Source organism: Cuculus canorus, chromosome 4 (genome assembly GCF_017976375.1).
Source record: "Cuculus canorus isolate bCucCan1 chromosome 4, bCucCan1.pri, whole genome shotgun sequence".
NCBI lineage: Eukaryota > Metazoa > Chordata > Aves > Cuculiformes > Cuculidae > Cuculus > Cuculus canorus.
In genome coordinates, this window is record NC_071404.1 from 36,822,156 (window position 1) to 36,848,012 (window position 25,857).

At 35.5% G+C, this 25,857-nt stretch overlaps 1 protein-coding gene across 18 annotated transcripts in view; it reads right to left on the reverse strand.

Annotated features, from left to right (window-relative positions):
- Positions 1 to 25,857, reverse strand: part of TENM3 (teneurin transmembrane protein 3) — a 1,341,795-nt gene that overhangs the window by 995,370 nt on the left and 320,568 nt on the right. For all 18 annotated transcript variants that reach the window (XM_054065057.1, XM_054065066.1, XM_054065065.1 and 15 more), the window contains exon 4: positions 13,889 to 13,955. The gene's annotated coding sequence lies outside the window, so the exon portion shown is untranslated. The remainder of the gene's footprint in view (positions 1 to 13,888; positions 13,956 to 25,857) is intronic.

Here is a 25,857-nt window from a genome sequence, read left to right on the forward strand (position 1 = left end):
AACATGACATGTTTATCTAAGAGGAAAAGACACTTTCCTTTTTAAATTATATTACAGAATGTACAACTAGCCCTGAAATTTCCTTCTTTAAATTTCATAGGTTCGTGTATCAAGCTGTGAATAAGCTTATCTTGCATATACTGTAAAGAAAGCCCCATTTTTTTTTTCTTTTGTAGGATTTCACTTCAGAAGCACAAAACACTTCTTAAAGAGTAGGAACACAGAACTCCTGAGGAATTTGATTGTACTTCAGAAATTTACATGGACTTTAAATTAGTGACAAAATACAGACAAAACTATGTTCAAGTCTCAGCCATCCCAAGGCAGTAATTCATCAGAAGTATATGCTCCCATTCTTAAAATAAAAACACAGTCCATCTGAGAACCGTGGATTAAGGAAATAATGAGCAATTTCACAATGAGAAATCAATTTTGGTCTTTTCAGGCTGTAAAATTATTTTCTAAATGTTTTTGGGTGCTAACTTTTAAATTAACATAGAACAACATCACCACAAATAAAACTACTTGATATTAAATTATGAGTAAGTATATTTTATGTACACTTCTGTGCACACATATGGATCAGGATTTCTGAGAAAGAGCAAACAAAACCACTTTTTTTAACAAAAAAGTTAAAGCAGTTCCTTAACACATTTCTCAGTCACCATTTTCAAGAACTTGATCTAAATTTGGTATCTGACTTTTTTTTTTTTTTTAAGCCCAGCTATTAGGCTCTCATTTAACTTATCTTGTTTCTATTATTTGTTACCAGCACTTTGTTCTGTTGGCTTTAAGGGTCCCAAAAGATACAATTACAATGCAAGTAATTACCTTGTGATGCTAACATCATGCAAGTTCCAAGAATAAAAGATTCCCTCTGAGCTGAAATCCCTACTTGCTATGATCGGTGTATCAAAAAAAGCCTTTCCCTGTCCCATCATGTTTTGAGAGGTAAAAGGCTGAATTCAGGTGTTGCTATGCCGTGTTTTTGACAAGCAGCATTCCTGGGAACACCCCCTATTCCCCTGAGAGCACAAGCTGCATAAAACCGAGCAGGGCAAGGCTGGTCATATTCCTAAGTGACACACCCCACTCTAGACGGAGTTTGAACCATCAAAGAAAATCCTATACTGACTAATACTTAACAACAGTTTAAAAGAAGTGAATGTTGTTGATATTTTAAACAGGCAAACACACCAACAGCAGAAGTGGTTTGCCCAAAGCAAAACTGATAGCAAAGCCCAATAACCTAATCAAATACCATTACTTTCACAGCATAACAAGAACTGAGTTAGCTGAAATGTGTCAGTGAGCAATGAGCATTTCTGACCATATGTGGATATATATACACAGATATATATGTACTTTTCTGTCCAACAGAAACCTCTTTTAGGCACCTCCACAACCCCTATTACTATTTAGTGGCCTAAATGCTGCAGCTCGTCATGTATTCGCATCTATAGCGGTAAGTACAGATCCAAGTCTCTAAAACCATTATATTACTATTATATCATTATCTTTCAGGTAAACTAATATTTATTTTCTTTGACTTGGGAAAATGAAGAATTGGGGAGGAAAAACCAAAACCAAGTGAAAAAAGTCCTGATACACCTGTCTTGGAAATACCATATAAAAAGCCTTAGTCAGTGTATTCTGTGGGTTTTTTTAGTACACACTACTGAAGTTCACACAAAATAGGGTCTTTGTTGCTGGTCATTTAGATTATCTTTACTGAGGACTTGCTTTTATACCAATTAATTTGCTTCTGACATGCAATGCAGGGCTGCTTGAAGGATTCTGCCCACCTCTGAAGTGAGGCATCTTACTAAGATGAAGCCCATTGGATGCAACACATGGACACAGCCTCGATTAGAAAACAAAGAAAAAAGTTGATTTTTTTTCTCTTTTGTTTTAAAGTATTGTTTTCTATTGGAGATCGATTAACTCATACACCCCCATCCTTCACTTGCTAAAGAAAATGGGATATAGCAGCAGACATTTGGGAAATGCATGGCAAAAATAAACAATAAAAAACCCCTCCAGAAATAGCAATTACAAGAATGACAGTTTTAAGGAATAACACTGTATGTCTAAATTAACTCCACTGTACATTAAGTGATGTACATGGCATTAGTGGAAATGCTCTTTTTAACCACAGAGGTTGGGGCAGACCTCAGTTTAACATTACCTAGAATATTTTCAGTAGCTCCATATTTAATAAAAAAATTAGGACTTCTTCCCACAGCCTCCTAAGGATTACACATGGTTCTGAAATAAGCATCTTGTGCTTTTACACCAAGGAAAGTGACTCAGTCTCTTTTTAGCAGAATTCTGAAGCAATCTGCATGAATTAGCATACAACACTAGCACTTCTCGTACTTTAAAATATTTACCATTTTTTTTTATAAAATCACCTCACTCAGTTTATTTTTAGACTCATTCTTCATATTGACAGAATTCTTAAAACAAATATAAAAGTTGCTCTGCAGAAAGTTTCGTGCAATAGTTCCAAGATGTGAAGAGCTTCATTCAGCTCTATTAAGTGAGACTATTTCACTTACAGACTTAAAGAGAACTTGTCAGCATTATTAACTACTTAATTCCTCATCAAAAAGAAAGGTTATCAAGGTACTTTTAAGTTTTACCTTGAAAATTAGTATTGCTCCAATATATATAAGCATTAAGACATATTTTCATGTAGATTAATGACTAAGAAAATGAATATGTAAGTATGACAATAACAGATGTTTCTTTGGAATCTGCTGCTTTGTCAGAAAAAGAGAAACAGCCTAACACTTCTGCACAGCTAAGTTATGAAAAATAGTTTTTATTGTTCTTGATTTTGAAAAGGAATGAGCACTATCTTGAGCACCTATTTTTGCTAATGCAGAATCTGTGCCTTTTGTAACAATCTGCATGTGAATCACATAAAACTATTCAGCTTCATTTAGTTTGACAACTCAATAATTTACCTGTTGATTGTTCTCATTTTGAATACTTGGAATTTAGCAACATCTCATACTCCTACTTATGTATTCTAACGTTAACAAGCATAATGCAAAACACATGTAAGTCCAAATTTAGTGGAATCAGTTTTCAAGTCCAATTAAGTTTTAAGAAAGTGATCTGACAATCCTCACAATCAATTATTAAGCAAGTTGGATAAGGAGAGTATATTTCAATGAGAAGTATTCCCAAGCTTACCGTGGCTTACAAGGAGTCACAAATTTTAAAATATAGCATGGGCTTGTAAGCTTTGAATTAATATCTCCAAAAATCATTTGAGCTTGTAGAACAACTAATCTGCACTATGTTGAGTCCACTTTGCTCTCAGAATACAGAATCTCTGAAAATCTTCTTTGATGGATAGAAATACTGAACTTTTTCATATTTCATATTTTCATCAGTGCAATCTCTAATGGAAAAGACCACCCTTCTTTAAATCCCAGATGCTCTCAAGCAACAGAGCTGCTGCATAGAGAAGTAAGTGAAGGAGGAAACCTCTGGGTTGGGTTGAGATACCCACTATAAGTCTTGGAGTAATCTATGGTCTGAAGCCACCTCAAAAGCAAAAAGGACAAACAAAAGACTTCAGTGAATTCTCAATAGCGATGGAAGGAAGACCAGTGGCGGAGCTGTTACACAATGAAAGAGACTGAATAAAACCATATCCATATTTCTCATCCTTTTCAAACTGACCAGGTTTATGTACTGCCATACCCATGTCTAGGCATTAGACAGCTGTGGACAGAGAACATAATTGATCTCATGGAGAGGAAAGTCAGACTATGCTTTAATGTTATGATTCTTTATATAGATCTATGTGAAATTGCTCTGATAAAATGCTTTTACAGATCATGGGGTTTTTTTTTTTGTTTTATTTTGTTGGGTTTCTTTTGCCAGTTCCTCTTGTATTCCTTTCAGACTTCAGGAAGAAGCTGTAGGTTTCTAGAACAACCACTTTCCCCCTGCCCCCATCCACCTGAGCTCACTGTATATCAAAAAGATGGGAGAATAAATGCAAGGAAGAGAAAACTAAGATACTACAAAGTATTAATTCAAAGAAGTTTTGGGCTTTTCTTTTATTGTCATGTATGCTTGCAATCTGTTGAGACAACAAAAAACCAAAACATCTTGAGGTCTTGTATCCAAAAAAAGCCAGTAATTGAGATCAGAAGTTTAATTTATCCACACTTACAAAATTTTCTTTAGGAAGGACCCATTCTACATTAAAACTAACAGTGATATGACTCCGGTGGGAATTTTTGTGAAATAATTCACAACTGAGACAGCAATTATTTATGAACACATGCCTCATTTCTCCTTGAATCGTTTCTACAAGTATATCATTACCCTAAGATTCCCAGAACACTTCAGCTGATAAAGAAAAAAAAAAAAATCCACCCTTGAGAAACAACTCTACACTAAATCATACCTCTTAGCTTTCTCATCTGAATGTAGTTTTGATTTGTCTTGGAAAACATTTTTTGTCATGCCTGTTTGAATATGATACATTACAAGACAAACTTCCAAGTACAGTGGAATGAACTGATTGTTGGAAATCCTTGAATGTGTCAAACAAAGAATTACAGAAATATATACCTATTTAATCTCGTGCAATAAACATGAACATGGGAGTACCTAAGTATGGAATGCCGATGATTTTTAAAGCTAAAGTCTCAAGAAAGAAAAAAAGCAGTTTCTTGATTTTAGAGGAAAAGACCTCAAGACCATACTTCTGACAACAGGTGACTATAATGTAGAACAGATTTTTTTTTTTTTTTTTTTTTACATAACTGCAGTGCAGAACACATCTGCATTTGTACTAACTTTTATAATACTTGCCTTACAGTGTGTAAGGCAAGTACAGAGTTTAGGTGAAAACATATCTTCCTCTCACTACAGGTGTAGGTACCTGATTTTGCAGCTTGCCTCTCACTGAATAATTCCCATACATCCTTTCTTCAGGTACTAGAACACCAGCAGCCTGGACATTAGAAATGCTTTTAAAGACACTACATTCAAATTTTAGCCACTACTTTTCTTCCAACTTGTCTTTAAAGAGAACTTACATTTAAATAGTAGAAATTTAACTTCTGTAGCTTCTCAGTTTCAAGTAAAAGTAGAGGTCTATATACACTGAAGAAAAAATAAATTTGTTGTTTTGGGGAATGATTCTTTGTTTATATATTTTGCAAAAAATCTAAGATAATATATGAAGTCTATTTAAACACTGACATTTCTTTCATCACAGATCTCATAATTAATCCGCTAGATTTGGCAGGAGTCCCTGTACTTTTGTAATGCCCAACACAAGAGCTCTAGAAGCAGGGAAATGTACTCAGGATTGTTTCAACAAGGGTTCAGGTCATAGTTGAAGCAACTTAAGCACTATTTTTCTGGTTGAGCCTCCACAATCATGTAAGCTGGTACAATAACTAATATTGTACATGAGCAGCTAAAAGAACAATTATGAAAATAAGGACAAGTTGCAGTTAAGAGGTGCTAACCACCAACAGGAGTGGTTCCCCTTCAGATTCTACCACCATCTTGAGATGCTCTTTATCTATATAAATCCATGGCCTTGACAAATTATAATGCCACCTTATTCACCATAAGGGAGGAGAAACAGATTGCTCTATACATCACTTGCAAGCCTAGACACGTCCACTTAAATTGTTGAAAAAAATATTCACAATAGTTTCTTGACAACTTTGAGAACAGGCCTACATCTGCTATATTGTAAATGACACTCTCCTCATAAATAGGTTTTAGGTTAGGGATGTACAAATGATAAATTTTCCTGTTCAGCACACCGAGTGACCAGTAAGATATATGAAACAAAGATAACTTCAGTGGATATGTAGCAGAACTTGAAAAAGTCAAAATGAAATACCCACACATTACTTTTTGCTTTATCTGAGACAGAATCATTTAATTCTCTGGTGAGTGGGGCTTGTTTAGGCTGTTTTTTTCCAGTAAGCCTTTAAATCTTTTAGACTGGAAGATAAATCCCAACTGAACATTCCATTCAGCATAAAAATCAGAAAACTGTCAAAATGAAGCATTTTCTCAATAACTATTTGCAAATGAAAAGCAAGGCAGTTTGCTAAACTTTTCTCTTCTCTGTAAACTTCCAGCTCATAGGATCAAATCACCCTGTGACAGGGACCTCATATTTCAGTAGGCTTTGTATTTACTTTAGCTCTTTATTGAAAGAACCTATGGTATTTCTTTGTTTTTTTAATTCCATCAGTGGAGCTTGTTTAAACTGGGACATTGAAATCTGATGTCAACCTCACACAGTAATGAAATCCTTTGTAAAGAAATCTTCCCAATTTACTTTAATATTTTGATAAGCATTGAAACAGTTAACACTCCCTCACTTATCAGCCTTACACATTAATCCTCCACAGAATTCCATACACCTGGTGTGGAAATTCTGCCCTTAGTAACACCTTAGTCTCCAGAGGCTCTTCCCCTCTGCCTGACAATTAACTTTTCCTTCAGCAAAGCTGAAGCAGATTTCTGTTCTTGGTGACTCCTGCTGGATTGCAATGAAATAGTTTGGGAGTTTGTTAGTAGTTTTTCCACTCCAGTAATATTTCTGTTATTTAGAATACATCGATCTTCTTCATATTAGAAAGAGGTGAAGTAGCTTATTATTCACTGTACAAAATACTAAAAGCTCATGGAACACAAACGAGAACCACCAGAAGTCTAAACAAAGTAAAACCCAACAAAATCTGAAAACCAATAAACCAAACCTATCCTAGGACACAAGGAGCCCAAATTCAGGCTCAACAGATAAGTCAATTGATAACGCTGAAACTGTAAGGTATAACACAACTATTATATCAGTTCATATGCTGGGTAAATATTGTTGCAGTAATTATGTAGTGGCAAAAGTTAAAGATCTGTGTCCCAAGGCTGCTTACAGAGAACCTGGCATATTCTGAGTAGACTGTCTTAAAGTGATTTCACGCTAGTTTATCATAGTTACAATAAAAGTCAATGGCAGAAATACTGGAAAAAGAAAGCACACAACTCTCAATGCTCAGCTAAAACTACTGTTCATCTACATATACTTCAGAAGACTGTCAGCATTCTACAGTCTATTTTTCTAATGTTTGTCTTATTCGATTTCCTTAACTCTAAAGCCAAAATGCAAACTAAGAAGCAAACAAGCATTTTTAGATTATGTATATTAATAAATAATCTATTTTAAAGAAAATCTAGCATCTAGTGTTACCTCTGTAGAGGTTTTCAGGTATGATAAGTTATCGACCATTATTAAACCAGTAACCTCAAACCCAGCCATTAAGTGTTAAAGGCAGCACAGTGCCCAATTTAAACCACAAACAACACAAAAAACTTGTTAACTCACTAATATTTAGGGAATTGTCTAAAACAATTCTAGTGTGCTAAAAGTTTAAAGTCAATAAAATAAGAAAATTAAACACTGTGAATAGCTCAGCTAAAACTGTAATGTGTTTGGAAAATACAAGCAGTACATTTTGTCATTTACAGTCGTGTGTAGGTAATTCTCATTAGCTTTCATTGATATCAGTATGCATATACTGTTGATAAGCAGCCTCTTAAGGAAAAACTCCATTACTTGTGGACAAAGACACTACTTGCTGGTTTGGTAATATAAGGTCATTCTAATTACCTCCTCCACACTTTATTCTCCCCTCTGTGGCCCTAGTAATCATGAGGGCTCTTTGAAATGCTGATGCAGCATTATGCTGATTTATTTTTTATAATGCTATATGTTACACTAATCATTGGAATTGCATATTGGATATTTGCTGAGGTTATCTTTAAAATTATAAGGCTACATACAATGAACAAGGATATCCAACATATTTGAATGCTACATAAGTAATATTTCCTGTTACTAACAATGGAGAAAGTTATAAATAGTTTCTAAAAACTCCTGGTATGGGACTGGTTTGCTGGAAAAAAAAACCCAAACAACCAAACAACAAATAAATAGTCAGCCTCTAGTGACTGCAGGTGATTTGCTCATGATTCCTAATGAAGTTAAGGACTTCACCACAGATAAGTGCTACAAGCTCTCCAGGCAAAGCCATTGTTTTGAACCTCCTGTCTTGTGTTTTGTACTACACAAGGTTAAGTCAACTAGCCTTTATGGCATTCTGAGTCAATAGGTTTCTCTCTCCATTTGTCACATAACACGTGTTGCCCCCACTGGGTGCACTCCACCAGATTAAGGTGAAAAAACCCCAACATTCTCCACTTAGAAAAAGGGGAAAAATTGTAGCCCATCCCTCATACACTAATTGGGATGCTTGAGAACAAGTATTATCAGCTGATCTGTAAAGATCAAAATCTCATCATTTAACTCAACATTGTAGCTAACAGCTGAGCACTGGAAATGACAACACACATTGTAGCACCATTCCTATAATTACGACTCTATAACAAAGGGCTTACAGAAGGGAAGAAGTAATTAAAATGTATTTTTACAACAGCAATTGGGAATAATGATTTTTTGCTGTTGTAATATTCATATGCAGTGAATCAAAGGTCTGCCTTGTCTAGCAAATTATTACCCCTTCCCCCAGATTTGGCCCAAAGTAGATGCCTGGGAAGTGCATAAACATAAAACATATCATCCTTGCCTCAGTGCTTTCCCACTAGCCATTTTCATTTAGAGCATTTCCTGAGCTGAAAGTGGGTGGGGTTTTGTGTGTTCATTACCTCACAGTTCTTACAGCAATGTTTCTTTTATGCTAATCAGCACATGGAATAAAAGCAGAAATTGATGTTAATTTCAAATTTTATATTATATATTGTGAGCGTTCCATTCAATTTTTCAGCAAACAGTGGCCTCTTCATTACTATGATAAGAGGAGGATAATATTTGATGCTAAACCAGAATGAGTTTATTTGCAAAAGCAAATCCCTTTATATATAAAAGCTATGAGAAAGAACATTCAAGATATGACTATCATTATTTACAAATATGATTTAGAGACCAGTTATTTTTCCTCTTGCTCTATCCCTAGTAAAACTGTAATCACTAGCCAAGATTTTTTTATATTACTATACAAAGCTCTGTGGTAGCTTAATTCCATTTTATTTCAAGATAAAAAGCCAAATTAATTATATTTCACTTCAGTCTATTTGATACAGTTTTTCTCATAATGGAGCAGCTCATCCTCCCCTAACTGGGAAAACATTCCTTTCCTAGGAATAGTCACAGTCTGCTCAGCTCTAGGCAGTACCAAGACATACACTCTCTCAGAAACACTTTAAAACCTCAAGGCTGACCCGTTGCCTCCTATGCAACCAGAAAGGCAGCTGTGATAATGAAACCTTGGGACAACTCTCTTGCATATATGACACTTGTGCACAAAGAGAAGCCTGACATCTAGCAGAAAGCCAGCTGCATCACTAGTTAAACATGTATATTCATCAAAACATCAAAAGATACAGAAGTGCTTACACAGTGGACTATTTTGCTTATTGAGTGGACTTATTTTCCGTCATATGAAAAGTGAAAAGGCCTTCCAAAAAAACTGCAAGAACAATTCATCTAGTCTGTCATTCAAATAGAGAAGGAGTGAAAGTATTTCACTTTGGGAAAAAAAGAAGGTGGGAACGCACAGTCTATGGGTTGACAGATCTGATTCAGTCTTCAGGCCATAGATGGTTATTATCTAGTCCAGAAGCACCTACACCTGAAAACCTTTTAAGTTACTGATGATACAAAACCACATCTTGCAACTGATCTGTGAAAATGCAATATTAGTAAACAGGCAGATATTATTTCAGTTTCTACAGGTATCATATGCTAAAGTCCCTGTCACACACACACTATACATGGCAAGTGCAGTTCTCAATGTTCACTTTATCTTTTAGAGTTAGCTGAACGAAGGAGAGAATCAGCTAAAATTTTCATTCCCATTAGAACATGAACTTAATTAATTCTCCAAAGATGGATTTCACTTTATTCTCAAACAAGAATATAAGTCTCTTCTCATAAGCCTGAACACTTACTATTGTATTAAATTCTAGGCAGCAAATGAGCAAAGTTTTGAAGGAAACAATACAAGTGGCTAAAATAATCAAGGTATACATGAAAGCAGTAAAACAGAAGAGAATAAGACAGAAAAGATATTACTACAATTCTGATATTTAGGCCAACTGTTCTTCTAAGAGAACCTTTTATGCTTTCATTTTCTTTGATCTGCCAACACCAGCTTTTTATTTGTTCTTCCAGTTTAATGTGTTCTGTGCTAGTTGAAGAGCTTTTAGTTATGACCCTCATTTGTGAAAGTTACCCTTAAAAGCATGTCTCCCAGGCTACCATCATCATTTTTATTCCATGCTAACAATGCTTCTTTTATGCAAAAAAACCCTAAAACCCCCAGATCCACACGCATCATGGGTTTGTCTCGAAGCTCATCTGGTTGAGTAGCATGACAGCTTTTTTTCAGTTTTTGCTCTACAGGAGTCTCGTCTACATGAATTGGAGTATACTAGTTATTTTACATCTGAAAGTAAAATAAGAGTGATATATCAAAAATTACTTAATTTACCATCATTTAGAAAGTTCGTATTTAAAAATAGCAGTGTTGCTTTTAAGACCTGCATTTCTGCACTCTCGGCCTACCTGTAAAAACAGGCTTTTGAACTGCGCAAGCACCATGAACAGATGAGGGAAAAGGCATTCCTTAGAAACAAACGACTAATGGATTTTCCAGTTTCCTACATCTTAGAGTTGTAAAATTCAAGGGAGAAGCACATTTATGTCAGCATCTTGATACATATAAATGTTAGTTCTTCATGCATGAAATAAAAAATCTTTGCAATTTCTCACTAGCAATCAAATACATACTATGAAAAAACAAACATAATCCCACGCAACTTCCCCCCCTCTGATCCAGGATGAGCTGAGAACGCGAAGAGATCTTTCCACATTTTATCAAAGATAATCTACCAAATGACTAGAAAGAGTGGGAAAAAAACCAAAACCAAACCTAAACAGAACCGGTAGGTTTACATTAAAAGAAAAAGTCATAATTTACAAATACTCACAATACAGAAGATACAAGAAGAAATTAAAAGTTTGATTAATTTTACTAGCACAATGTAACAATGGTGGATGGCACCTTTAGCGCAAATTCTGTGAATGTGTCTATTCATCAAATATTTTAAAATTTCTTTTTTTATATTATACTCTCATTGACTAACTTCCCAAGAAGGCATGTAAAACCACTTATTTTTAGAGACTTTGATTACAAGCCTAATCTATTGCTTTCCCTTCATTTTTTAATATAATCCTACTAATTCAATGAAAACCAACTATTTACAGTACTGTGTAACATACTGAAAATGCACTTTCCCTTCTACTAATCAGCTTTCGCAGTGAAATGAGTATGCACGAGAATGATAATTTAAAGAGAGGCAGATAATGGGCTCCCTGCTGTTCTTCATCTCCTTTAGGTCATAGGTTATTTCTACATATACTAGAAATATAGCTGAACACAGAAAACACAAACAGAAGTCACCCCTAGACAAGGGAGCAATCCTCAAAGGGTCTCTTTAAAAATCACGGACTAGAATAGCTGAGCTTTCAGAATACACTATGCTTGGTTGTGTAGATGTATTAAGAATTGAGGAAAAAAGAAGGAGACAGAGTTGCTTCACTATCTCCTTTATTTTGATGTAAGCGTTGGACATCAGAATACACTCCTGAAAAGTCACCTAAAAACACTTATATATAACAGACTTTTTAAAATTAAACCCCAAATTTCTTTACTGATAGCAAACCAAGCACATTTCAGCATTATATTTAGGAAAGCAATGCAGCTCTTCCCTTTTATCCAAGTGATAGAGCTGCGGGTGATAACACAAAAAAATGTGTTTTCCTATTCTAGACCAAATTACGTCTCTTAAGAATCTCCTATGAGCCTTTAAAATTCATTTGCCTCTATGTTAGAACCAAGTATTATCTCTGCATCTAGCATATACTGTTTTCTTTGACATTTCTTCACTGCTTAGTCAAGAGGCAAGTGATATGACTTGGCTTAGTAATATTATACCATGTGGGGACAAGCATATTATCCAGTTAAAAATAAAAGCTGGTATTCAAGGAAAAAAAAAAATTACAGTTTATAGCAAAGCTCTAAAATGAATGCCCAATTCTTCCTATTGATTTTTCCACAACTCAAGTCCCAAGTTTTTATAAGAAGAGACACAATGGCTTGAGCAAACACAGTTACTGTGAGTTTTTGTGCCTCCCACCCTCAGTTTCATTTCAATTGCACAAATCAAAAAAGAAATAAAACCTGAACACTCTCAGCATATTTTTAAAAAAGTAGAGTCACGTGATGGAGAAAGACCATTTTCCCCCCACACAGACCGCACTGTTACAGGAAAACAAGTTTCAACAAATTTGAGATGATCAGGATAGATTTAGTTTACATTTATGTAAATGTTGGTACAGAATCCTTCAAAAGTTGTCTGCTGCTTTGAAGTACAACAGACACGCTGCACTCCACATCAGCCCAAGATTTTCATTCTGCAAATTAAAGCCCTCTGTCCCCATCCCTCCAGCAAGATCACTGACCCTTCCTTTACTTAAAAGAATAGTGAACAACTGCTTCAACATATGTGTTAATTTACATATACACCAAAACCGCTGGAAGTAAGTTGATTTAAGAATACTCAATATACCCCTTTATTAAAAGCTTTAATTAGATTTATATTTCAATTTAGCGTACCATGACTTGAGGAAATAGAAGATTAGTGCAATTGATTTTGATAACTGACAGACAGAGATGAGTTTAGGAAAACAGGTAGACACTTAATACTAAGTTCAGAGACAAATAATTGAAAATAGTCTTAATAGTCTTAATAATACAGTTTTGTAATGACACTGATTGTTACAGAAGTAACTTCAAGTACTACAGGGCTTACTCTTATGATCTTGCACAAATATTGCCCCAAGCTATGATGTCCTGAGGCCAGAAACACTCTCTAGCAGCTAACTCTGCTTCTCAGTGCAAGACTGCATGTCTGCCTCCAACGATCCTTATTCAATATCTAATGAAAACTGAAGCCAAACTGGAAGGTAATAAAATATATAGCTTCCCAAATCAATCCCTTGGTGATAAACACAGCAACTGGTATGCACTTTTATATTCAGTGGTATAACACATGTGTGTTTAAAATTCATTTACAAAGGCTATAAAGTCTTAACATGCATATTAATTTCACACTGCATTGTTTTGCACGGAGACTGTTAAAAGCTTTTAAGAACAGTAAAAGAAAGGAGCTACTAAGAAGAATAGTGTCTTCATGAAGAAACAAAGAAGAAAAAAAGAAGAAACAAAGAATTATTACTGATGATGCGCCCAGTACTATTTTTAACTCCAGCTGCATAAAACCAAATGCAATAACCTGGAAATATCTTAATCATGAACCAGTTTCACATCTTTGATTAATCTTTCAGAACACTGACACTCATCTTGCTTCTAATATAACAATTTTCTTGTTTCCTGGTTTCTGTTTACCCATTAAAATACACTAAAACTATTTGTAAAGGTATAGTAACACTTCCACTTTAACTTTCAATAATTTTAGGAACTTCAATAACTTGTTTAATAAACACAATTATGGCATTCAATGAAAGCACCAAGAATTATAGCTAACTGAAATGAATGCCTTTACCCTGATTTGGTTCTGCTTTTTTTGAAAGATAACCGAATTTTCTGAAGAACCACCACTTGATCCACTGAGAGATCCTACCTGTAGCATTTCTGCATTAGCCATAGCTGGCTTTCCAGAACACATGTAGAGCAAATGTTACACAGACTTATAAAAATGTTACAAAAAATACATAAATACTTACTGTTACTTCCTCGCTGTGGAATCTAAGTTCTCAATGAAACCATGAAGTTCGAGTTTGAAGTTATTGCCTGTTAAGAAGTCAAAACAACAGGAATATTAATTTAATATAGAATAAACCTTGAATTGCAACTGTTAATAAGAATCTTTTCACAAAATAAATAAGAACTATATCTACAATAAAGTCTATGATATTTCTTCAACTTTTTTCCCCATGAATTAAAATTCACAAATGCAGGACAAGTAGAAATTAAGTCTTAATAGAGACACTGACAGAACGAGCTAAGGATGCCACCTTCGGACCACAGGAAAATATTTCAGAATGTGCACAAATAAAAGTCTAATGAAACGAAAAACAAGCTCTTATTCATTCTAGTACTCTAGCAGTAGACAATAATTATTACAATAAGGACATATTCTCTTATTACAGACAGGGTAAAATTCCAGGATTAGGACCAGATAATAAAGATATGCACTGGACATAACTTTTTTTACTTTTTAAAATATTGAAATCAAGGAGATTGTATTTCCAGTTTATCATGCGTTCCATTAGACTTAAGTGTATCAGATCTGAGAAAAACGTAAGCCTGATCACACTGCCAATTGTCTTCTATCTAGAACCCGCAATTAAGTAGTGCAAAAGTAGATTCTCTTACATTGTTATTTTCCAATTTTGAGCTAAATATATTGCTACAGCAGAAAGAAATAAACAGAAAACCAAAACAAAAAGAATTTTCTATCATTTGCTTATCTTACAGACAATCCCACTTGTATTTTCTCTTCCTTACACTGAAATACCAATTTCTAGTAATCGAAATAGCAAACAAGATGAATTGTATTAAAAGCCTGACTTTGTCAGGGTACAAGATCCATGAAAACAGTTAATCCCACAGGTATCTGTGTTCTAATACATAAAATGATTCTGAATTTGTTGCATGACTCCTTACACGCTGTAGTACTATGAAAAATCCATGACCATGTGCTCTCAGTTATTGAGATACTAAAATTATATAAGCAATATAAATAAAGTTAAAAGTTGTCATTATGGGCTAAACTGATCTTTAAAAGCGAATATGTATTTGTACTCATTAAAACATCTTAGTTTCAAGTACTTTTTTATCCCCCCCCTCGCAAGTTCAAAGATTAGGTAGAATTATATTTTATTTTAAACTCCACCAGGCTCTTACATTCTTCATATAACACAAAAGGTGACATTTAATACAAAAACCAAGATGTAGCTATCCTGCAATGGAAAGACTTTATTTGCAGGTTTATCAAGAAAATAATTGAGATAGAAGTCCATGTTTAATTTCATCTGTGGAGAGCTTTGGATAAAAGACTACAACTGAGCTTAGACCTGCAGAACTTCGAGCAAGTGTCAGGATAATTGCATGATAAGAAGTAATAAATAAGAGTCATAAATCACTCAGCAATAAATAAACGCAATTAAAACCTGTTTTTTCTGTTAACATATTTACCACTATGAGAAAACCTAGAAGCAGCTTCCAAATTAAGACCATTTTGCCTATTTCAAAGGCTAGTATTATGAGGAATTATTCTTCTAAAATATAAGAGAAGTGATCATTTATTTTTCTTGTATAGGTTGAAAAACATGTTATGTAATAACACACATGTACTCGGTATTTTTTCCAGTATTCCATAGTAATATTCATTCAGATGAAACAACATAGATGATTTAAAGATGATTTTCACTGTTTCCAGATTACCTAGATCATTAAAATTAGAGATGTTTTGGTATAGGCTGAGATGTCTGAATGCAAGAGGAACGGTCTCTATCTCTCAAAGGTAAGGTGTGGTGTTTGTTTGGTTTGATTTTTTTTGTTTGGTTTGATTTTTTTTTTTTTTAATATTTTACTTAACTATTACTGTGAAGCAAGAATCAGATTTTATTCAACTTTCAAATTAACAAAGGATAACCTTCCTTGTTTATAACATTAGCATTATCTATAACAGAATCCTTAAGTTTCTCTCAAGTCTCCCACTTCAATTGTTAAAAATACATAAATATTTATATACATGTTAATTAGCAAGTCTTTACTAACAAAATGAGAACAAAAAACCCTAGAAACTGGGTGTGACTCACTGGTAAAATTTTGTTTTCAGTTTATAATTAATTTTGTTATTCTACTTAAACTTGGTTTCAAAATAGAAGCTTTTCTGTTTGAACAGGAGCAACCTGACATCAAAACCGTGCTAAGCAAAGGTTAAAAAACATGCTTGGAAATTAAACACTTTGCAGTAGCCGGTAAACACAAGTTTATTGCCTTGAACAGGTATACTAATAAGCTACATTGTATACATGCTTTCCTGGGATATGGTGCCTGACATTACTCAAGAACTCAACTTGTTCAAAATAATCAACTTGAAACTTCTCTCCTGCTGACCAAGTGGCAGGGAACCACAGAGCTCTGCTTATACTCCTACACTGACAAGCTTCAGACCTGCAGCAGACACGACAACAAAGAAATAATATGACTTTGATATTTGCAAATATTTCTTACTCTGTTGATTAAGAAAAAAACACTGCTAAAGCTTTCCTGTAAACATACCTGTCTCAGTAGAATTCTGGGCCAGTGTATGCAGTTACTTTGCTTTTTGTACTGTTTTATAGGCTTGGACTATGACAGAAAGATAGCTGCCTTATAGCAAAAGAAAATTAAAAAAAAATAAAAGGAAAGAATTCCATAAGCTATATACAGTGACAAACAATTCATGAATCCAACAGAATTTAAAGCATCTAAGTGGTATCCACCTGGGACTGATTGCATGTAATAGAGCCCTCACACGACAAGATATACACGCTTAAAGTATGATTAGAGAAGCAGAATGTGTTTCAAGTTAGTTCACCCCCTCATACGGTAAAAAAAAGAGTAGACAAACTTAAAAATAGAACACCAGGACTAGAAGACACACCACCCATGAGCAAAACCTCAAACTATTTTGCCTATCAGTGAGAAGGTTAAGAGAAAAATAATATCAATGTGAGAACAGACGGCTCTAATCTTGTTAATATGTTGGAAGGATTCACGTCTAGATCTAGAAGTTAAATAAAAGTTAAAAACTATATCCAACAGAACAGGATTAATAATCACTGGAATGATTAATCAATATACTGAGAAGATTCTCCATCCATCTGGACCTTATTTCAAGATGAGATCTTTTCTCAAAGGTAAGCTTCAATTTAGACTTGATGCAAGGACTTCATGTGGGAGTTACTCAAGGTACTCTGTTCTGATAATCACGCAGGCCATTTTGTTGTTATGTAACACACCTCTGATAAATAATGATAATGATAAATTCCACCACCTTCTACACAGGCCTACAGCTTTGTGTGCTAGGTAGAGGGCTGGCACAACAGAAACTGGTACAGTAAGAAGTGTCTGCCAGTGACTGGTAACCATAAAAGGCTGACAGGGCTTAACATACCAAGTGAACACAGCATGCTGCTCCAACAGGCTTGAAACACTTTAAAAATATGCTTTGAAAGCAAAGAGTTAACTATGGAATAATCAATTCCTTTCTTCATGTCTGCTGCTGGCAGGAGCTTACACCAGGTGGTATGCTAGGTTGCTGGTCAAAAGAAATCAAGTTATTCAGCATCTATCCAGTCCTGAACTTGAGAACATAAAAAAATACACATAAAATCACGCAGAATAAGCCTAAGTAGATATATATCAAACTTGCTCATCAATGGTTTATTAATTCAGTTAAAAACTTAAGAGATATTTAATACTTTCAGGAGAACCCTTTCATAACAATGCCATGAAAAAATAATTTAAGAGCAATGGCAGAAAAAAAATTCCACTGCTTTAAGGAAAAAATTAAAGATGAACTAAATCTAAAAAGCAGTAATAAAAGCACACACGAGTCAGCAAAAGAGTTCTATAGAAATCAGGTTTTATATGGTGAACCATAAAGAGGTGAAACTTTTTTATTATGCATAGGCAATTTATTGCTTTTAGATGAGCAAACGTATGCCCCTACGTGATAGGACACTGAAAGGGAGACTTCACTCTATTTCTGACTGAATACAGGCCTCACTTGTGCTTCAGTCTTATTTTACATTTATTCATTTAATACAGTCCCTCAGTCACAGCTATCTCATTCACAAAAGCTCAAACACAGGTACAGTGAGAAGCTGATATGATTAGGTTAAAATTTCTTGTATATTTTTTAAAATACACACTGTTAAATGGAAGCAACTATGTAGGGATAAACAAAACCCAGAAAATATGACAGAAACAATTTCTTTAGCCAAACATTATCTGGAAAAGGGTTTGCAAACGCAAGCACATCCTTGGAACAACAGAGTACTGGAGTTGGTAGCCTCTAGGAGGTGCAGCTATTTATTAGTACAGAAATCTCATCAGTACAGACCTGCACCTCACCTAACAAATCATACACTTGAGAAGCAAGGCTTATTTTACTGCATATCAATTACATAAGTAAGGCAGATGTATTATCATTACGCAATATAATTACACTGCACAATACCTGCACAGAATCATGAAGGTATGTGAGCTCAAGCTAGCACTGGCTCATATGTCCATACTACCTTCCACTGAACGGCATCCACATATTCTTCATCCTGTGTTGGGGCTTTTTTTTTTTGTTTGTTTTTTAGAACCTGGTACAATAACATCTGTAACCCACCTGCACCAATAAATACACTATAGGCACAGCACATTGGTCCTCCCACTATGGTGTGCCCGCACCATCACACCTTCTCTCTATTAATCTTCTACTCAGAATACACAACCTACAGTCAGGACTAAGCTTATTGGTTATGTTTCCTACGTTTTCGCATTTCCACCAGTACCCCTTTCCCAGAGGGAGAGAAGTCCTCAGAGGACTGCCAGATGTCAAGGCTTGTAAATGAAAAGAACCTATTCATTCCTAAAGTAAGCAGACATTAAACTGCAATAGATGTCCTACCCTGCCCTCCCCCACCCCCTTTAGAAAGAACTTTTAAGTATTGATGATTAAAAAAATAATACTTCTGAAAATAAAAATTCTACTGCTTAGGTCAGAGATCTGTAGTGTGTCATTTATAATAAAACAGGGTTACAAGAAGCGATGCTATGGTTAGTGACAATTAGCAGGAAATGGGAGTGAAAAGAAGAAAGTTCATCTTTTAAAAGCATCAAAAAAGAATATATAAAGAAATTTCTCTTTCACTTCTTATGCATCTGACATTTCCAAAAGTGTCTTTATGCCTTTGAAAGGTGATTTTAAAGAGTTAGGAAAAAACCCCCAAACTTTCTTATAAAGAAGGACTAATTGGAGTGACCCAGCTTTCTATGGTTGCCAGTTGTTTTTAATAACTACTAAAATTGTAGACATAACAGTGAATTGATATTTACTCTAATTTTGTCACTCAAGTTGCCCTTTAAAAAAAAATGCTATTTACAGCTACCTTTCTAATTCACACTCTCTCAGGTGTTTCATATTATTTCAACTTCACTCCCACCAGACCAATATTTGTTGGCCAACTGGCTTTCACTAGACTGAGGAAACAGTTTATTCCGCAGTTTCCATATGGACACCTGCAGTCAAGAGTTGTGCCCACTGAAAATCACTTAGATTAAAAATACAGGCTTCTTGCAGTCTTTTCGTTAGGCTTGACTACACCATGAATCAGCTTATCTTTATATTTAATGTTGCATATGTAAGTGATTTACAAGTGAGTCACAGGAGAAAACATGGTTTGGTAATGCAAGTACAACTGGTTGGCTAGTAATTAGATGAAATGCCTTTAGAAGGGAACTGGCACAGTATTTAGTTCTTTTTCTTTTTACCTTAAAAAACTCTCCTCAAGAGATATTTAATGAGAACAGAATGAGATAAGAGAACAAGATGAGATGTGGGAAAATAGGAGTAGAAAGTGACACAAAGTGGGAATGGGAAAGAGTTGCAAGCAAAAAAAGAACAGTGATAAGAGAATGTGCTCAAGGAGGAAAACATCAAAAAAGTATGAAAATTAAAAAAAAAATATAGAGAGGAAGAAAGAGGACTAGATTAGACTTCAGTTGGAAAGAATGACAAGTGTAACAGGGCACAGCATAATGGAGTACAAGAATAAAAGAAGGCATGCTAGGAATAGTACTTGAAGCACAAAGCAATAGCAGCAAGACTCCTCATACTTCATCTACTTGTTAAGGCTCAGAGCTCACTACACCAGAGAACTGTTCCACAAGGCTATACAGCCCGGGAAGGACTCCTATAACACCACGCAGTCACAGCTAGGTTTATTAATTTAAGAATACAACATAAAGTAGCTCAGCACAAGCTGCAGAATCACGGCCTTTAACCTTCAACTCTTGTAACTGACCCAGCAGCACATCAACCTCTGGTAGTTGTTGTTTACAGTTACCTTGCTATTCCCAAAACATTTGTCAGTTTACCAGAACGGGCTTGCAAACAGTTACTAGACTATGGAAGAAAGCAGGACAACTTAAAAGCACCTCACCTTCATCCCCACACTGACTTCCCTTCTTTGCCAGAGGCATTTCAGTGCAAATCTCTGTTCACTTGCTTCATACTGAGAATAGCTAAGCAGCTGTAAAGACTGCTCATGTTCTGAGCCATTTCTGCTTGGTGTGCCTCCCCCACCAGCATGAAGATTTCCTATGGTTTTGATAGGCTATGTCTTCCTCTCTGGCAGGATTAGTTGGAAGAGAACAAGGTAAAATAAGAATACAAGCCTTCCTCTGGGATTCTCCAGGATTTGTATACTAAGTTTTATAAAACAAAATATAGTACTACTTACTTCTTTCTACTTAACTCATCATAGTATCAGCTCCTTTTCTTCAAACGGAGTACCACTGGTTTCAAGCGATCAGGTTTATCACCCAGTTCCAGAACTACCTAGATCCATAATAAGCCAGGCTCTCTTTGGGCTTCTGCCCCACACATTGCAAGTACTCTGCTGCTGGCATGCCATCTTCTGCTTAGCCACAAGGCTAACAGAAGCCATAAACCCCAAAAACGTGCTTTCCTGAGAACAATCCCTCAGTGATCTAGCAAGGTATGCTGGGAAGTGGTTTTCCCAGGTGTGCTCAATGAGCCTCGGCAGAGACCACCTGCTTGCTCTCCCTCTCTCACTCCTTTGTCTCTCATTTGCTCTTCTCCCTGCTCTAAACCTCCCAGCTGGGCCCATAATGCAAGGCACCAGCTTGACCCAATCTCCCCTTTGCTGAAATCCCACACCACCTGCTCACGTGCAATAGCCTTGAGATTTTGTGCATGCAAAACCCCCACCCCACAACTAAATTAAAGCAAGGCTTTATGCTATATTTGCTTTGCAAGGCCATAAAATAGAACATGTATTGTTACAATAAGCATTTTACTATTGTCAGCCTGTTTTCTGTAGCAGTATAACAGTTCTCCTAACTTCCTGGTAAAGGTACTCTTGGGGGGCTCAGCTGCAGAGTAGCAAGCAGAAGCAGCTGCAGAGATTGCTCCTGCAGTTACCAGGATGTTTTCAGATGTTGGTTTTTTCTCTGCTATACCGCTGATGGTAAATCTTGAACAATGCTCTGGAACACCCTTTTCAACTAAATTTCTGCTTTCTTATCTGTTTTTCCTTCTCACATTTGTTTCTTTATTCCATCTTTTAGTTATTTTCTAAACTCTTATTTTAATCATGCTTCTTCTAGGTGTGTTTTTTTTTTTCTGTATGTATTTAATCTAAGACTATTTATAAAATAAAAGAAGAATCAAAGATACAGCATATCCAAATCATCACTCTATTCATGATTCTTTTAGTTTTAGCAACCCTTTTTTCACCTGGGTATTTAAACTGACAAGCTCTTAGTATCTTGTTATATCACAGCCTGGAGCCCTGATCTTCACTGGAGTGCAATAGCAGCAGAATTATACTAATAAATAGTTATGTGCTATCTCTTTTCTGCAGTTATTTAACACAATTATTACCAGAGAAATACCATTACATGTCTATCTCCAGATGCTTTTCTGAGAAAATGGAAACAATAATGTGAAGTATGGCTTACCATTAAGCAAAGTGACAATATTTGTTGGGAAAGAAATACAGTAATTACAGCAAGAGCTGCAACATAGCTCATCACATAAATTAAAAAAGATAATTTCTTTTACTTTGGATGTAGGAAGGTTGAGATTTCAGATAATTCCTGGAGCTACTAATAGGATTAGGAGAACCTTGACGTACAGACAACACTAAGATAGTGCATTCAGTAACATGGAAAGCTACTTATAAGTTTTCATTTGTTTCAGATTATTTATGCTCATAAACTCCCTCCAAGAATTCATATTTCTTCATGTAAACATAGTATACTCTGTAAATTAAAGGAACTGAGTGTCTTCTATTCATATTGTCCCAAAAGAAAATTTCACTTTGGAAACAATTGAAATTTATAAAGTTTTAACTACCTTTTTAATTGTTAGGAAAGAAAAGGGAAAAAAAAAACCCCAATGCTGAGGCTTTTCCTCCCTGACAACGTCATATATGCAACTGTGACCAACTTTCCTTTTCCTGAGGTATTCAGAGGAAGTGGATTCCTACTATTTCTTCTCTCAGAGCTCCAAAGTAAAATGAAAAATATTTCCTACAAATCGCTTGGGTTCAGAATTTATTCAAGCTTTAATCTTGATGAAAAGAACTATAATTACAAATGTCAGTATGATACAAAAAATCAGTTAAAATGGTTTTACATTTTGTAAAGTACTTGTCTTACTGATCAAACAGTTCTGACTATTCATGAGAAGCTTTTTGTCTTGGTAGGTAATAGGATAGCAAGGATAGGCATGCATAAAATATACGCAAGATATATGCCAAAAATATTTAAACTGAAGAGAGAAATGTATTTGAACAGAAAAAAAACAAGGAAAAGTCAATTCTAAGTACCTCTATATTTGTGACACTTACATGTGTACTGTTAGTAGTTCTGCTTTTCCCTCATTTTGTGACCTCAACTTTTGTCTATACATACTATCACTGACACGCTCCTAGAGAGAGGTTTAAATTTGTTATCACATAATCTAATCTTATTCCTTTGATCATGTCCAGCTTTCTTACTTGACTACTTTATGCATTTCCTAGGGAATTACTCTTACCTAAATTTATAATACTCCATTACCATCAGAGAATTCAACTTAGAATGCTCCTCCAAGCAGATTTGATGGAAAAAAAAAAAACAACAAACCTCTGTGTATGTTTTCTAAAGTAGTTTATATGAACATTTCTCAATATCAGTTCCAGCAAATGTGCCCTTTTTGTTATATAAGATACAATATTTCATCTTATGTACTCCGACCATCAGTAGTGAAGAAGGGACAGGCCTATAGCATTTATCTGTTTGCAGATCTGTAATGTTTTCCTGGATTTTTCTAGTTGTGAGACGCTGTTTTGATGAGAATGTCTCAAACATTTTTCTGAATAGGATGTTCTGTGGTTAGTTTGCTATGTTCTGCCATTAGGTTGCTGTGATGACAGGAACTGCACGAAGGAACAGAGTGTAATGAAGGTTTGACTCAGTATTCAGAACTGAGTTCCCAAAAATCAGCCACTCAGAGCAGAAGAGAAATCAAACTTAACCGATTCATGAACTGTTTGCCAAGCATTTTGGAGGCTAAAAATACAAAAGATCCTCTGGAACCCCCAGAGATCGCTGCCCGACATGCACGGAAAGAGTTACAAAATCATGGAATGGTTTGGGCTGGAAGGGACCTTAAAGATCATCTAGTTCCAACCTGCCTGCCATGGGCAGGGACATGTTCCTCTAGATCAGGGTGCTCAAAGCCTCATCTAGCCTGGCCTTAAACAACTCCAGGGATGGGGCATCCTTTGGGCAACATGTTCCAGTGTCTCACCACCCTCACAGTAAAAAAAAATTCTTCCAAATATCTAATCTAAATCTGCTCTCTTTAAGCTTAAAACCATTACCCCTCATCCTATCATAGAATCATAGAACCACTAGATTGGAAAAGACTTTTGAGATCATCAAGTCCAACCATACCTCTCCACTACTAAATCATATCTCTGAGCACTTCATCTACACATCTTTTAAATACCTCCAGGGATGGTCAACCTCCCTGGGCAGCCTGTTCCACTGCTCGATAACCCTTTCAGTGAAGAAGTTTTTCCTAATGTCTAATCTGAACCTCTCCTGGTGCAGCTTGAGACCATTCCCTCTCATCAAATCACTTACCATTTGGGCAAAGAGACCAACACTTACCTCTCTACAACCTTCTTTCAGGTAGTTGTAGAGAGTGATAAGGTCTCCCCTCAGCCTCCTTTTCTCCAGGCTAAACAGACCCAGTTCCCTAAACCGCTCCTCATAAGACTTGTTCCCCAGCCCCTTCACCAGCTTTGTTGCTCTTCTGTACTGTACTCCTTGATAAACAGCCCTTCCCCAGCTTTCCCGTAGCCTCCCTTTAAGTCGTGGAAGGCTGCTGTAAGGTCTCCCTGGAGCCTTCTCTTCTCTAGGCTAAGGAAGCCCAACTGTCCAAACCTTTACTCATATGGGAGGTGCTCCTGCCCTCTGATCATCTTCATAGCCCTCCTCTGGACTCAGCAGATTCATGTCCTCAGACAGAAGCCACACCTCAACCATGTCTCCTTCTGACTTTGATGCTAGTGAGGAGGAAGGGGCATGGAAGTGCTCCTTAAAAGTTGCCTTCACAAGCAACCAGGCATGCTCCCACCACCTAAGGATCTCGATGACAGATGGACAAGTCCCTGAAACCAAGGGTGGTGATACTTATCTCTCTCTCCCTTTCTCTTTTCTCTCTCTCTTTTGTTCCTTTTCTCCTACAACCAATGTAGGCTTTCAAATAGCCACAGCCACAGCCTGAGAAATGCACAATAAAAACAATTGTTGAAAATATTTCTTGGTGTCAGTTTCACCTTAGCTTGGACCAATCAGGACTTAGAACCTTTTAAGAACCCTTTAAAGAGAGTAAATGGGGACCTTATAACACACTACTCCCTGAAAGACCTATTTCAAAACCTCAATATATGTACAAATTGTATGATTTCACCTTTTAAAATTAAGCAGCAATAGTAGAATGGCTCAAAGATGTTTATAATGCAGGATACTGAAGATTATTTTTTAATGCTTAACTGCAACTACAACGTAACTCCCTTCATCTAATGCTAAAATCTCCCTTTACACTCAATGTCAGCGACAATGAATAGACATTTACATGCTGAATAAGTATTACTACTAAGCTGTTAATATGCATTTATTTATAGATGAGCTACTCAATATTCTTTGAGATTGAAAAGAGTTTTAAAAATGGCTTGTCTACCATAGCCACTAATACTCACTATGCAATCATATTCTGATCAGAAATTAAATAATACTAGTTGAGGGGTTTGCTTATGGAGAAAAATGAAGAATCAGTTCTAGGGACTTCACTGTTATTATGTGGAAATGGCCTCTGCATTCTTACCAACTCCTCTTCCATATCATAAACATAATACTTTTGCTCTTAAAAATCAGTATGTATTATTATTGTTATTTGTCTATTAGAAAGAACTGAAAAGAGAAAAAATGGAAAAAATACTTGGGTATGGAAGTGAACAATTCATGCAGCGATCATTGTAATGACAAAATTTCAAGACACAATGCACAGTTTTAGAAAGTAAAAATATGCCAAAGATATTAGTTCTAACACCTGAACTTTAGGAAAGTACTTTGCAATTTTTGCCCATTTAACAAAAATTAAAATTATATTTTATGCTTTGGTGGTTCTTTGCAGGTAATTAGTGAAGTAAGTAATGCAAAGGTCAGTTTCTTAAATGCTGTATTTGCACTAATTCAAAACATAAATAATTATTTTTAAATTCTGCAAATCAAAACTGCCTTTGACAAAGTTATATAAGCTTTTCTGCAAAAACATCTTTTTTAAAAACTAAGTAAAATATTTTACTAAGTATTCCCTTTGGTCTCTTCTTTTTCCTCCTTCATA